The sequence below is a fragment of the Ambystoma mexicanum genome, chromosome 1p, assembly GCF_040938575.1.
Source record: "Ambystoma mexicanum isolate Mex_15411 chromosome 1p, UKY_AmexF1_1, whole genome shotgun sequence".
Classification (NCBI taxonomy): Eukaryota; Metazoa; Chordata; class Amphibia; order Caudata; family Ambystomatidae; genus Ambystoma; species Ambystoma mexicanum.
Window position 1 is genome coordinate 1,478,378,305 of NC_090921.1, and position 16,386 is coordinate 1,478,394,690.

At 48.3% G+C, this 16,386-nt stretch overlaps 1 protein-coding gene across 2 annotated transcripts in view; it reads left to right on the forward strand.

The window, feature by feature from the left end:
- IQGAP3 (IQ motif containing GTPase activating protein 3) overlaps positions 1-16,386 on the forward strand; it is a 1,503,259-nt gene that overhangs the window by 696,446 nt on the left and 790,427 nt on the right. The window lies entirely within an intron of this gene.

The window sequence follows — 16,386 nt, forward strand, 5'->3', positions numbered from 1 at the left end:
TTCTTCTCTTTTCACAGGTGCCGATGGATAGACTCTGGACGGGCATGGCAGAAGGGAAGCAAGAGCTGAACTGATAAGGTTAGCGTTACGCTGCAGGAGTGCAGAATAATGCAAAGCGTGTTCAGTTTGCAGGGTGCGGTTTAAATAGCCTTCCAAGTAGTTCCAGGAAAATAGTCCCCTTAACTGTATCCTGCCTCTCAGGTAAAATAGTACCAAGCCACACCCTGTACAGAATGGCTTAGCATCTCAGAGCCAAGTATATGGACCATATGTTTAACACCTACCATGAGCCTGGCGCCAGCGGCGCCAGGACTGAGTCCAGGTAAGCCTAGCTGGGGCCTGAGAAGCCCGAGGCAGGGATGGGCTCGCCAGTTTCAGGGTTTTGGGAGCATGCACCATGACAGGAGACATCAAGGTGGGAGTTTAAGCAGCAGAGGCTGCAGCTGTTTGAAAAGGCTGCTCGAAGCACAGCTCCAGCCTGGACTCTTAACAGCAGAACTAGAACTGACCCTAGAGCTCAACCAAGTTGAATACTGCTTTGGCGCTGACACCACCCACAGTGGGTGAGTCTAATGCGCAGGCCTGGGTTTCCAAAATCTACATCGATTCAGCGATTGCATACCGGAGTCCACAGCCAATTGAGAACTATATTCGACCAAGACGTGGTACCCTATCTCTTACGGGACAGCACACTTGTCGGGCGGATGGCTCGACCGGGTACAGGATTTAATGCCTGATCAAACAGAGCTTGTGGAGCTAGCTGCAGGCCTTCATGATGTGAGCGGACGAAACCTGTTTCTCAAAGAGTTGCAACTGGTTGGCTGTATGCGCATCCGAATGCCCAGTACTGTAAGGTAGTGCAGAAGGTCCTAGTCGCTCTTGATGTCGGGGTCCTGGTCAGTCCATTGCAACAATACGAGCTACCCACGTTGTAGATGAAGAGACCACAGTAGAAGGGGCCCTGCCTTGCAATGTGTTAATAACGGATGATGCCAGCGGATGATGGAGACCTGCCAAAAGAGATGCAAACTGGTTAGAGGTGACCTGCCTTTTTCTCATGGCACATTGGACGCCACGGGTTGGTGGTCCACGGCACAACCTTAAATTCAAGACAGTCGACATCTAACTTCTATACAGACAGTCAAAGAAAAAAGACTCCCTCATGAAAAACGTTTTTGCACCTGGGAGTATGACATTGAAGGTTGTCAATGCCTGATGCAATTTTGCACCCCCATGTCTTCTGGAAGGTGATTTCGCTGAGGCAGCCTGTCACATACCAGACGGGGAAGCGAGAGAATGCATCCTAGACATGGTGAACCACGGTAAGCAGGTGACATGCCAAGCCCTCCCGGCCGGCCTCGACACAACAGATTGCATCAGTAAATCGATGGGGAGATCTACGGTGTATTGGAGGGCCTTGAACATGAAGGCTAAGCTCCCTGACGTGGCCTGCGACAGAAATCATCTTTTCCAATCGAAGAGCTATGAGTCCCTAGAGAGTTTCCAGATTGCTGCAAGGTTACTAGTGCTGGCGGTCCACCAGCCTACCAAGCAGCCCTTTTCCTAAAGCTGGGATTTAAGTTCTATACCCTATTTGTGAGACAGGCACAGTTGCCCTGAGTGAAATGGGGGCAGAGGAGATTCTCATGCCCGGCAGGGGTTAGTGGGCAAGGGTGTCAAAAGGTAATCTCCTTGTCTACCTCAGTGGCAAAGTCACTTTGAGTTCTCCCCACGTTTCCCTGGTTGGAGGAAGAGTCTCTAGGCTGGTGAAAGGAGAATACCTCTGACACCTGGGTTGTACAGCTGGTGGGGGCAAGGCTATTGCCTACCCTTTCTCAAAAGAATCCCAGACAGATCACCACCTCTTTGACAGCCACAGCCTGAGCTCTAGGAGGAACTGAAAGCCCTTCTTGCAAAGGGCACAGTAGAGGAGGTGCCAGCCAAGGAGAGAGGTACGGGCCCAAAAAAGGGGATGACTCGGTCCCATGCTGAACATCATGGACTTTAACAAATTTTTTGACGGATTACAAGTTCAGGTAATGAGAGATTCTCCAGGCTCCAGACGGCTAGTTGCTAGACGTTCAGGATGCCTATTTTCACATACCGATGCATCAGAGACAGAAGGCAGTTCCTGAGACTTGTCAGTAGGGCAAGGTCATTATCCATTCAGAGTGCTTCCCTTTGACCAGACCTCCGGACCTCCGCACCTAGGATATTCACTAAGCTGATGGCAGTGATGACTGAGTACCTCAGGAGATCCGAAGTCTTTGTAATACCATCCTTGGACTGGTAGATCTGAGGTTGATCCCACCCCCCCCCCCAGGGCAAGGCATCTCAAGGACATTTGCTCGCTGCTATACAGCTTGGGCTTCTCCCTGAATTTGTAGAAGTCCCACACAATGCCAACACAGAGGTTCTGCTTTATCGGATGAGTCTTGGACTTGAGGGGTGAGTCACCAGCATCAGACAGATGGCCATGCGGTTCCAGAACTCCATCAGTCTTCCAGCATCAGCCTTCCTCTGCCTTCTTGGTCTCATGGCTTCCTGTATTTTCTTGGTCTCAGAGGCCAAATTTTGGATCCACTCACATTATCTGCTTTTCAGTAGTCTTTGGTCGCAATATTTAGGCGTCATGGCTGATGTCCTCAGAATACGAAATATGAAGGTGGTGGCAAATTAAATTGTGTGGTGGTCGTCCAGAAGCAAAACCATGATGGTGGTCCAGGAATTCAGGGCACCTTAGAGGCCCACGTGGTCATGGACACTTCTCTGAAGGGCTGAAATGCCCACTGTGGGGATTTTCAGGCGAGTAGCCTTTGGTCCCAAATGGAGTGCCACTAGCACATCAATCTGCCGGAGTTGCGGGGGAGGAGGGAGGGAGTCCGGCTAGCCCTGACAGTTTTTGCCCCTTCCCTCTGCTGTAGTGGGATGCAAGGGCGGGCAGGGGAATGTCCTAATATTGAAGACCGACAACACAGTACCCATGCACTACAAGTAGCAGGGTGTGCAATCATGGACCCTGTGCAGAGACCATGCAGCTTTTGTCCTGGCTACTGTAGAGCAAGATCTCGATCTCTGCATTTCATATGGCAGGGACGGATAACGGGTTGGTGGATGCTCTGAGCAGGCAGAGCAGAGTCTCTCATGAATGGGAGATGTACCCAGAGGTCATTTTGGAGATATTATTTGTTTATAGAGCACCAGCAAACCTGCATGCATCAGGGCGCAAACAGTTAAAATCAAGATACCACAGAACCAACAAGATAAACTAACAGGACGTACATAGATCAGCAAAAATATCCAATGCATCAGGTCAAGCACCAAAGAGCCAGGAAATAAAAGGCAAAAAGTTGATCTCTTAAAAAGATGGGTTTTCCGAGCATGTTTAAAGGGCAAGATCGATTTAATTGGTTTCAGATCAGGTGGCAGTGAATTCCACAACATTGGTGCTATTTGATCAAAAGCAAGATTACCAGCTCGCTCTAGGCGATATATGGCTTGGGTTAGTTGACTGGTATTATTCAAGCATAAAGCTCTTTAAACAGGCACCCCTTTGAGGAACCCAATCAGTGGACAGGTTTTCAATAAAGGACTATGCAAAAGTCTAGTTGTTCTGCTGCAGGGAATTCCCTCGAAGGTTGTGGTGGGGAGGGTGGTCTTAAGAGATTCATTTCCGGTAGAGTGGGTCTTCGACCACCACTATGTGCTGCCGCTGTTCCGTCATCCTGTAGGTTCTGTGGAGGTTGCAGAGGTTCCAGGCCTTCCTGTGGAAGGAGGATGTGGTACCTGGACCTTCGAGAGTTGGCAGTTCATCCACCACCGGCTTCCTCAGCAGCCTGACCTCTGGTCCCAGTAGGAAGGTTGGTTGCTTCACTGAAATCCGGGATCTCTCAACCTACATGTGTCTCTTGAGAAGAGAGTTATGAAGAGTGGGAACTGAATTATGAGGTTCTGGAGGTGCTGATGCCTGCGTGCAGATTTTCCACCAGGCCTATGCGTGCAGAGGGAGAAAGCTCGAAACATGGTGTAAAGGTAAGGGCATAGACCCATTGTCATGCCCTATGTCTACGGTCATGGAATTCCTATTCTCACTGATTAGATCGGGGGGTTCAAATAGCCCATGGTAAAGGGCTATTTGACAGCTTCGACTTTGTTCAAGAGATCGCTGGAGCAAGGCTCCTTTTCTATTCCATGGACACTTCGCTGAAGGGCTGGGATGCCCACTGTGGGGGATTTGTATGCGAGTGGCTGGTCCCAATTCGAGTGCCACTAGCACATCAATCTGCCAGAGTTGCATGGTTGGTTGGTTGTTTGGTGGGGGTGGAGGGAAGTGGGGTGGGGTGGGATGGGTCGGGACTGTAATTCGGCTAGCCCTGACAGTTTTAGCGCCTTCCCTCTGCTTTAGTGGGATGCAAGGGCGGACAGGGGAATGTCCTGATTTTGAAGACGGACAACACAGTAACCATGCACAACATGCAACGGGGTGTGCAAGTATTGTTCCTGTGCAGAGACCATGCAGCTTTGGTCTGGGCTTCTTTAGAGCAAGATCTCGATCTCTGCAGTTCATATGGCAGGGACGTAGAACGGGTTGGTGGATGCTCTGAGCAGGCAGAGCAGTGTCACTCACAAATGGGAGATCTGCCCGGAGGTCATTTTGGAGATCTTATTTGTTTATAGAGCACCAGCAAACCCGCAGGCATCAGGGCGCAAACAGTTAAAATCAAGATAACACAGAATCAACAAGACAAACTAACAGGACGTACATAGGTCAGCAAATATATCTAATGCATCAGGTCAAGCACCAGTTTTTGAAGGGCTTTGTTAATATGTTGTCCCCCAACACCGTTTGTTTTCCGGGTCTAAGACCTTAACTTAGTCCTCCCCTGCTTAATGGTGGCTCCCTTTTAGCCTTTGCATTTGATAACTATCAGATTACTAACGCTAAAGACTGCTTTTTTTTGGTGGCATCATGTCAGCTAGGCATGTCTGTGAACGGCAAGTGCTTTTGTGCAAGCCACCTTTCCTCAGTTCTTTAAAGAGGAAAGTTTTTTTGAAGGTCCAGCCCAAGTTGCTGTCAGAGGTGATGTGGGATTTTCGAATTTCTCAAAGTGTGAAGTTGTTGGTTTTCTTCACACTGCTTCACCCATCTAAGGGAGAGAGGTTCTCTAGATCGGACCCTAAAAGGGCATTGAGCTTTAATCTGGCAAGGACAGCTTCTTTCTGGAGGGACCAATCACCTGTTTATTGCTTTCTGACAGTCTAGGTTGGTGGGGCAAGCTGTAATGAAAACTATTTCTTGCTGTATTCGGTGCATTTTGGAATTATATGACTAAGCAGCAAAGGAAGTACCATCATGCTTGCATGCTCACTGTACCAAGAGGGTAGCAGCAGCATCCACCTTGCAGAGGGGTGTACCACTTTAGCCAAATGTGTCCGCCTACAACTCAATTCTGCAGAGCTTTTTAGTGTAAGCTTCCAGCCTGCCACCTGTTGCCACCTGTTGCGAGTACTGCTATGGGAGTCTATCAAGATGATAAGTCTATGGAGAATACAATCCATTTATGGAGAAATTACTTACCAGCAATATTCTTTCTATGGATATTTCTCCCACAGGCCATTCATCACCCCCCTGCCCCTCTAGGCAAGCTCATTTAGCCTTGTCATTTTTATTTATTGTTTTTGTGGGTGAGCGAGGATGGAGTAGTGGAGAGCTCTTGTGCTCTTTATCTGAGCAGCTGACACTGAGGGGATTATCTATCAAGATGAGAAGTTGAGGAATTTGTTGGAGAAGAATCTGTAGAAAGAACATTAACTGCAAGCAATTTCTCCTTTAACCGCAGGGGCCCAATGTAGCTTTGTTAGGCTAGTGATAGACTCTGTAGGCTCCAGTCATCATAGTATTCTTGCTAAATTTGGTCTTGCTGTAATCTGTTCATTGCTATTTTTCAACAGGCTCAAAAAGATGGCATTACAGTTTGGGCTCCAGAGGAAAAGTGAAGGTGTGGTAGTGTTTTACTACTACTTTTGTAAAGTTTGTGTTACTGTCAAGTAAAATATTTGAATTTTAGAAACATTGATGTTATTGTTGCAACACATTTCTTCTGTGGGCAGCAATTAACAAACAAAACATAGATTTTGTCCTAGATGCAGTCTTCGTCTTCAGGTCAGATAACAGAATAGTAGCACACCCCTTGGTTGCACGCGGTGCTGAGCCCATCAGCAGTGCATTGCTGGCTGCAACAACGGAGTATCTGTTGCTCCTGTTTTTTGTTTGGTGGGGGTATGTGGTTGGCCCAACTTTAGTTAGTAAAACAGATGGGCATGCTGCTTATTTGTAAGTCTGAATACATGCTCATCAATGAGGATTTCAATTCATCAATTCATTATAATGTGCAATACCCTGAGATAGAAACATTCAGAAATATCTATGTTGGAAATTGGGAATCAGGTAATTAGACAATTTTTGATTTTGACACCCAATTTTGTCCATAAAGGGTAGCCAAAAATCAATGTACAAGGGATCACAGGTTTTTCTGTGCCAATTAAATTTAAATTGGTATTCAAGGTTGTTTGTGCACCTCTTCTTATCTCTGGCCTCTAAGCATCTCTGAAAATTAGTAGCTATCATACTTCACCATCAAGCCAAACTAAGATTAGGAGGTGTCGCCAGCATAAATCTAGAACTCAAATGATTTAACAGTGGAGTAACGTATGAATATTGAAGCATGATGGTGAGAGTAGATCCTTGTTAGGCTAGCAGGGTCACACTCTGGGAGGTGCTTATCCAGGCTCTCGATAACCTGACCAGCAAGTCTTGTGATTATTTTGTGACCTTCATTTTATTCTTTACTTTTTTTTACCATTCCAGGAGAGTGCATTGCCTCTGAGAGCACTGCCTGCTCATGAGCCTTGTTTTGTTCCTTGTACCAGTGCTGTAGTGTTGGGAAGTGTTCCTGGCTCCCAAGACCTTGGAAGTACAATTATTTTCGCTTTCCAACCTTTTATTCAAAGGGCTGTACTCGGACATACCGAAGACAAGCCTGTCTGTGCGAAGGACTCGCTTGGAATAGCCTACCTTAGCAAATCGACAGCCTTTCAAGTTATCATGTGAATTCTTTTTTCCCTACACTATGCCTCCCATCTTTGGAATACCAAATCTGTGGTCTCATGCCTCCCTTCGGACAGTATTCCAATAGAGACCACAAACTCCAGCTAGGTTGCCTCTAACTTTAGTTATAAGAAATCAAAGCCAAATAACATGGGAACCCCTACAAATACTTTCCCAGATACCTTAAGTGCACACTTGATCAATGCATGTTTATTGGTCCAACAAACTCAACTGATTGATCGAATTATCGCCACCCAAAACAATGTAATCTTAACTGAAAGCTGGCTCACATAGAGCTCTGGTATAGATCTTGTTAATGCAGTGCCGCCTTGGTTCGAAATCCTCTGACAAGCGACATCTTGACCTGGTAGAGGCACGGTGCTCTTTCAAAAAATTGTGTTAGATTTTCAACTAACCCCTTTTACATCTCACCTTAGGCGATTGGCGAGCAGGTAGCAAATGTGGTACCGGATGAAGGTGCAACGGGCTCTTTGATAGGTTGCAGAGATGGACCTTTTTAAACGGTGCTCAAAGTACAAATGTCATCTGAACTTTTACAAGTCCAGGTTCTTTTCCCATCAAACTGACAACTGCCCTAACTTACAATAAGAACTTGTTGTGATGGCTGGGGAGCCTTCGTCCGCACACTCAACTGTGTCCCTAGCCTTATGTAATGAGTGATTTTTCTTTCCAACATAATTAAGTAGAAAAATTAACAAATTCAGACTAATGCCGCCTATAAAATATCTACTGATTTGCTGTTGGATTCTCTCCATGAATCCTGCTTTCTTAATCAGCAAATACCAAATCTGGCTCCCCTCTCGATTCACTGCCATGGCATGGTTGTTCACGATCCACTTATGCTTCTGCTATGTTTCTTAGTGTGAATGAATCATTGTTATCAGGCTTTTCTCCCCATGCTTCAAAGTAGCTTGGGTTGAATCCTATTTCAAAGCAAAACCTCTCTTGGTTGCTTATTAATCTTTACCCTATTTTGGGTCTGCCTCTTGTAGTCCAGGTAATCGGGTTTTTACCAGCCAGCTTTTTCATTTTTATCATGTCTTCACACTTGTCTCCCTGCAGTCTGTTTTTCGACCCACAAGAGGAACAGTCTGCTGTTCTGTCCATATTAGACTATTTGTTTCGGTTTGTGATGGCTGTGGTGTTGCAATGCCGCTTCTCAATCTCTCAGCTGCCTTTGACGGTTGACAATCCACTGCCATGCAGGCTAATGAAGGCAGTGATTGAGAGGCATGCCCTTACCTCGTTGGCCAGCTCCCAGTCAAAACCTCAAAGAAAATCTCCACTGTCTTCTTCACCTCTGTGTCCCACCTTATTCAGCGTGGGGTCCTTCAAAGACCCTTGTGTGCCTATTATTTAACATTCATATTTTATAATCATTTTTCAGGCGGTGGATCAAACTCTAACACTGTTCCTCAATTTCAGACTTCTCACTATCGGTATTCAGGGTCATTGAGCATTTTTTCTGGAAACCATGCCGCTTTTTTTAATCTGACACCTGCCTCTACAAGGGCTTACTCGGTCCAATTGCCTTAGTTTTGGACTGTTCTAGCTGATTGCCATTTTCATAAGGAAAAAAAAAACAGAACACAAAAAACCAACAGAACACACAAGAGCCACATGTGCAGTTTCCCTTTTTAAAAGTTAAAGGATGGGGTTAAGATGAACACCAACTAAAAAAACAAGAAAGCTCACTATACTTAAGGTGTTGGGAAGGGATTCACATAAATGGTTCAAGGGCCCATCTAAGACTCCACTGGCTGAGCTCATTAGAACAGACCAATAATTGGAATGAATGAGGCTGCTTATTTTATTTATTGTTCTGGAAACTGTAGGTCCTGAGTTAACTCTTCCCGTTAGTATTCTTGCAATTGGTTTTTGTTTTTGTTATGCTCTGAAAGTTATTTATTTTTTGTTTTTTATTTTTTTATTGTTTGGCTAATCAAACTTTCAATATAAAAGTTTAAACATAGGAGTTTGACCTATTTTATAATTATGCATACATAAATGAACTTAGTCATAATATACATTACATATTTGTGGAGTGCTACAAGTCGGAAGGAAAAAAAGAAATAACATACAATACACATTGACATAATCTAACCAAGATACATAGTTTGTCACATGAAACCTAACAAAAATCTTAATTGCAATTTTGAAAATAAACACACAAAAAAGAAGATTCATACATAAAAAGAAGATAGACCCCTACATTCTAATTTGCTAAAACCGGGTTTCTTCAAATGAATTACAAACATGTGCTTCTTAAAATCTAAAACTAAACTTGGAGGCTACACAACTTAATTACTAAAACATAAAAAGCCTCTTCAACCAACCTATTCACGTTATGATTTTTTACTTTTTATCACATTACCCAATTGAAGACTCTTACATAAACTCAACTAGCTGGCTTGGACTTGTTTTCTACCCCATTGTGTTAATTATATATGATCTTTGACTCCTTGGGTGGACCTAGGTCCTGTGTTGTTGGGCATGCAAATCCAAAACTTCTAGGAATTGTATGGTAGCAATTCTAACTGCAGTTTTAGCTGTACCAAATATGTTCTGCCATGCTTGTTCAATTGCCATAAATGTATGGTTATGGATCAATTGTTTAAAACTGTCAGAAGTCTGGCCTGGGAGGACTGGGCAAAGGCAATATCTCACAGTACGCAATGTAGATTAGGGGAGATTACGGAGGCAATGCTAGCATATAACAGAAACAGGGTACATACCAAGCTGATCTGAGTGAAACGGGTATTCACAGGAACTGCTGGGGCAGAAGCTGGCTGTAAACAAAGAGACAGAGAGAAAGCAAAGACAAGCAAATACACTGGGCAACACGGATTGATAAGAATAAAGGGTGTACTGGAATATAAGGGGTCTCCTTGGATTAAGGAAAGCCCTTAGGATCGGTACCAGCAGATTACTCTTAACATTGGTCATACAGCAGCGTCATGAGTTAGGTGTTCCAAAGAAACTGTTGTACTCAGTGCAAGGGTAAAACTGGAGACCATTTACAGAGGTAGGTAAGACTTCAACGGACTAGGCGAAGGCAACAGAAGTATTTCCCTTATATGATCTGAACAGAGACCATCCCAGGGGTCACATTGTAAATGGATTCAAAGGGGAGGCACAACAGTGGACCAAGGTGTAATAAAGGTAGAAAGCAGCATTGAAAGAAATAACCAGGTGCAGGACAGGCTAGAGAAACAAAGTACAAAGCATAGACTGGAATATCAGTATACACAAGGGATTCAGGAAACTCAAGAGTACTTAACAGGCACTAGAACTATGGACTGAACTCGAACTATTGTGGGCAAGGAGCAAACGGGAAAACTTCAAAAGGCTGGGTTTGCAGAAAGAAAGAGAAAAGCAAGGCAGAAAAAGGACAAGTCTGTGAAGCAGAACTGCTTACAGAAAACAGGTGTTTACAGAAAGACGACAGAAAAGAAATCAGTTAAGAACTGAATGTCTTAAAAGGTAATAGAAGTCAAAAGCTGGAAATCAAGAAAATGTTGAATAACAGGCAGGCTGCAAGGCAGGGGGCCCAAAGGAGCAGGGCAGAAGGCAGAGGAGAGTGGGCAGGGCTGCCAGGCAGGGAGCCCAGAGGAGCAGGGCACAAGGCAAAAGCAGACTGGAGAGGGTGCTGGAATCAGCAACAGCAAACTGATTCCAAAGCCAAAATTAGGATTTTCAGGAAAGGTCAAAAACTGGTAACAGGAGCACAAGCACAAACTCCCACTGTTCAAAGTGAGCTTATAAAGGCCCTCCAAAACAGCATGCCAACAGGGTGGAGCTGATTGCCGTCTCAGGCAGCTGTGTTCAATTAAGCCCAGCGCTGGTTTCTAATTAAGGGCTCTGCAGCTCTCTGAAGCCTAGCCTGCAGTAGCTTGGAAAAGGTGAATGAAATCAGGTCCTCTGCAGCTCTTAGTAGCTTGCTGCAAACAAATGTATTTAGTATGCCGTAATGGTACATGAAATTCAAAAGTACAGCAGTAAAACAAGTAAATAAATGTAGAGGCAGTTTGCAGGTTTTAACGTTGCAAGTATACCATAGACAGTCTCTGAATGTGCGCATGTAGTGGTGCTTTGCGGCAGATGAGTAAGATCGTGACAAAAATACTCATTGCCCATTGAATTGACAGAAACCCATTCAACCACTACGTGTCGCAATGCCTCTTTGTTTTGACAGAATCGCCATATATACTCTTACGTCCCATCCCCTTTCCTCCATACTGCATGGGCTTCCCTTCCTAGGGACAGGAGACGGAACCTTTTTCACCAGAAAAAACCTTCTTCCCCTTTAAATTTAGAGGCACACAGGGGTTGCGACCCTGGGAGCATGCGCTGCCTTGACTCCGCCCTCCGGCGACACACCTCCGTCCCCTTTTCCGCACCGTCGGGAACGGGCCGAATTCACCAGTGCTCCTGGGTTTGGCTTCGGCCATGTAATTCCATGTGTGGATATTTCTTCTGTCTTTTATCTTTTTTATCATTCAAGTACTCAGTCCTCAGGCGTCGCGCTCCTCCCTGGCGCATGACGACTTTTACAGGGTTCAGCAGGTGTCCATCCAGCAACGGGCTCTTTCCAACTAAAGACCCCCACGCCCTCTTCATATGTTGCCTTGGTGACCAATCACCTGTTTATTGCTTTCTGACAGTCTAGGTTGGTGGGGCAAGCTGTAATGAAAACTATTTCTTGCTGTATTCGGTGCATTTTGGAATGGCAAGCGTGCGACGCACTGTCCTTGAGGTCTCTGAAGAACAGACTAGCCAGGTGGGGGGCTGAAGAACAGACTAGCCAGGTGGAGGGAGCTCTTTCAGAGATCACCTACAGAGGGCCTGAAGGACTTCGTCTATCATCGATCCAACCCAAGGTAGGGCCACTCTTTTCCAGCGCACCCCACAAGCGAGACTCCGTCCCAAGGACTCGCTCGTGCGGGAGGCACCGCTCAGGTCCTCATACCTGCATGAGTACCAAGGGTACACCAGCTACTGGCCGGCAGGCCGAGGTGTCAGTGGATCCTCCTAGTGACAGTGCTGAGGGACTGGAAGTTTTTTACCAGGTCGTTACCTGAGGGCCACGCCCTAGTACCGGCATCATGTCTGAGGGGGTGCCTATACGGAGCTCTACGGGCAGATACGCCGAGGGTGAAACACCTGGTCTCGACCTGAGGAGTCCTGGACGAGGCTGGGTCCAGTCAGCCAAGCAACACGACACAGGCACGTGGAAGACCGCTTGACAAGATGACCGCGGTGCCGGACATTATGGACACCATCCCGATACCGGACCAAGCAAGGGAGCAGGTGGCGGAACAAGTGTCAAGGTGGGACTGGTGTCAACCAGGTATGTGACCTACAGCCTATCCTTCATTTGCGCAGGGCAGGTTCCTGCTGCGTCCGTATGGGCAGGCACACAACGGCTCCAGCAGCCGCCAGCTACCCCGTCAATATCACCTCACACCCCTCCGGCCTATGAGGCCAGATTCTTTGAAAGGTTCCTCTGGCTCATGAAATCTCCTCCGATGGGGGTCATCCTCAGGGACGCTGTCGGGGACGTGCTCCCTCCAATGGCTCCGGTGCCGCAGACCCCTGCCCCCAGAGTGGCCTCTGTGCAGCCACTGCCGCCACTCTGGCCCCCCAACTGATTGTGCAGGTGGTTCCGTACCAGCCTCCGCTCTCCACACCTCAGCCTTTGGCTTCCACCATCCCCCCCAACCGGACCGCCAGGTGGACACAGATGAGCAAGAGGACCCCGACATACTGTCGTCAGCCAAGGCCTTCCACAAACGTCTTGCAAGGCTGGCAGAGTACTTGGGCCTTCCTTAACCCGAGGTCGAGCTACGAGCACAGGGGGCCCTCGACGAAGTCCTCATGCTACGTCCCGCAGCGAGAACGGGGATCCCGATGCAGAAGGACATTGTCACCTTGGCCAAAAAGGGCTGGCTCAAGCCCCACTCGGTCCAGCCGGTCAATCGACGCGTGGACGTCAAGTACAGGCAGATGGATGGGGATCCGCTCTTGATATTGCCCCATCCTCAGCTACACTCCTCAGTGATTGCTCTAGCATCAGTATAATCCAAGCCTCAGTCGTCCTTGGCCTCCTTGTCCAAGGTGCTGCTAGGCAAGGAGGAGAAGATCTTAGAGGCGTATGGGACGAAGACGTCTGTATCTTCGACAAGCCAACGCGGAAGCCATGCTGGCAGCAGTTAACCAGAGGCTTTAGCGGGAAATTGCAGATATCCTCCCAGAGCTTCCGGCACAGAGCCAATCGCGATTCAAGTCAGGACTGGCAGAGGCCATGATGGTGGCACAAAACATCATGGAGTCCACCGTGGCCAACATTCACACCTCTGGCCGGGCCATCTGCATTGTCACGGACATGAGAAGAACTGCCTGGCTCTGTGCTACTAAATTCAACCCAGATGCCCAGGAACGCATCTTAGATCTGCTGTTCGAGGGGGGTGACCTCTTCATTCCACTACGGACGAGGAGCTGGATAAAAAGAAAAACCGCTCGCAGAGAGCAAAGTCTTTACCCATCCTTACAAAGACCACGCCCAAAACATACACCCAGTCACAGCAGCACTCGGACAAGGGGCGTCCATACGGAGGGTTCCGCGGCTTCTAAGAGCGGAGGTCCAGGCAGCCGGACCATTCGCTGACCCAACATCGGCACAAGCAACAAAAAAGGGGGTGGAGGGGAGTAAGGGCTTTTTCCAGTCCCCCTTTTCCGCAACAGCCTCAGACGGAAAGAAGGCATGACATGCCCCTCCGGGTCCACATGTCTCCGGTGGGGTGCAGGCTTGCTCTCCATGCACATTTCGGGTGCCAGAATTTCATGGACCCCTGGATCCTCTCAGTAGTATCCACGGGTTGCCGCCCCCCCTTCCCAGCCTCTTCCCCTCCACTTCCACAGATTGGGACAGCAACTCTTTTGGCGGAAATCGGGTCGCTTGTCGAGAGCCAGGCAGTGGAGGACGTCCCAGCCTCCCAGCGAGCCTTGGGTTTCTACTCCAGGATTTTCACCATTCAGAAAACGAACCAGGCGAGCCCGAGAGTTGTGCTGGACCTTTCCACCTTCAACCTCTCCCTACCTCTACAAAAATTCAAGATGGTTACGCCAGCTTTAATAGCGGAGACATTGTGCAAGGGAGACTGGATGTGCTCCCTGGATCTGGAGGACATGTCCTTAAACGTCCCGATTTGGCAGCCTCATTTTTCTTTTTTACAGTTCAGGATCATGGGCTACCATTTCAATACAAGGTGCTTCCCTTTGGCCTCAACTCTGCCCCCAGGGTCTTTACGAGGCTGATGAATACAGTGGCGGCCCTCCTCAGGACCACACATCAACCCGTACCTCGACGACTGGCTTGTCAGGGTTTCATCTCTGGAAGCGTTGCACTGCACCTCCCACGCTCTTATGAACACACTGCACGATCTGGGCTTTTCACTCAATCTCAAGAAATTGCAGCTGCCGCATACGCAGACTCTAACCTTCTTGTGGCTCATCTGGGACATGGGCTCAGAGAGTTTTTCCTTCAGAGGACAAAATCACGGCCATCAAGAGGGCCCCTGCACACTTCCTCAGCAGAGAAGTGACATTGGCCTGGTGGTTTCAACACCTACTGTGTCTCATGGCAGCGTTCCTATTGGCCGTCCCCCACACAAGACTCAGGATGAGAAGGATACAGCTGCACTTAGCGACATCTTGGAACCAGGAGCGGGGCTCTCAGGCGGAGATGATCAACGTTCCTCCTTCTCTTCTCCCGGACCTCACATGGTGGTCCAGGGACTGCAACCTGCGACGGACAAGCCTTTCCGGCAACGTACCCCACAGGTCAAAATCACTATGGTCTCCTCTCTCGAGGGATGGGGGGGCCACCCTGGACAACCAATGCATCCATGGCACCTGGACCCGGCAGGAGTACCACATCAATTGGCTGGAACTGAAGGCCATCTGGTTAGCGCTCAGAGCCTTCCTTACGGTTATCGAGGGCAAGGTCGTCCTCATTCAGACAGACAACTCGACCAGCATATTCTATGTCAACAAGCAGATAGGTACCAGGTCCCCTCCACTGTGCAGACTGGCAGTCAGCATGTGGGAATGGGCCCTGGAGAACAACATCTACCTCCCGGCCGTCCATCTTCTGGGGAAATCCTACCTGGAGGCGGACAGGCTCAGTAGACTGGGAGTGCACAATTACGAGTGGCAACTAAACAACCTCGTTCTGCAGGAGAACTTCAGGACATGGGGACACCCACAGGTGGACCTCTTTGCATCCTTTAACAGGAAGTACCAACAGTTCGCCTCCTGGCAGGGACGGCCCCAGCTCCCTGGGCGATGCATTTCAGATTCAGTGGAACGGCATGACAACCTACGCCTTCCCGCCCACGGCGCTGATACACAGGGTGATATGCAAGATCAAGGAGCCTCGCCATCTCAGCGTCATTCTAATAGCTCCATGGGGACTAGCCAAGCCATGGTTCTCGGAGCTGCTCAGCCTCTCGGAGAGACCGCCCATTTGCCTTCCGATGGGCCCAGCACATCTTCTGGTGTAGCGGGGGGGGGGGGCAGTGTCCTTCACCCCATGCCACATAAACTAGCCCTCACAGCGTGGTTCCTCAGCAGGTCACGCTAGGGCACCTCGGCCTGTCCCAGGCTAATCTAGAGATCATACAGGGCGCTAGGAACAAAGCTACCAGGACCCAGTATAAGAGCAAGTGGACCAGGTTATGCCACTGGGCAGACTCTAAGGATATGAACCCCCTTGCATGTACATTGGACGATGTGCTCTGCTTCTTGGCGCACCTCGCCCACTCAGGCGTGCAGGTAGACACTTGCCGCACCTACTTGGCAGCCATTGGGGCCTACAGAAACTCAGAAGTAGAGGTGTCTTCCTCTTCCAACCCGATTGTCAAGAAGCATTTGACGGGACTCGCCAGACTCTACCCGCCCATCAAGAGGCCACACCCTGTGTGACCTCAACTTTTGGGGGCCCTGGCGCACAAACCATTTGAGCCGATGGTGTCCGCGGACATCAGGCTGGTCACCATTAAGACGGCCTTGTTGGACGGCCTACCTCGGCTCACAGTCAGCGAATGAGAGGAGCTGGTTGCCACAAAGCCCTATACTACGTTGCACAAGGATAAGGTAGTCCTGCGGACACACCCAGCATCCTACCCAAGGTGCCTTCCGCATTCAATCTGAATGAAGAAATAGTGCTGCCTACGTTTTTTTCTGAGCCTAAAGAC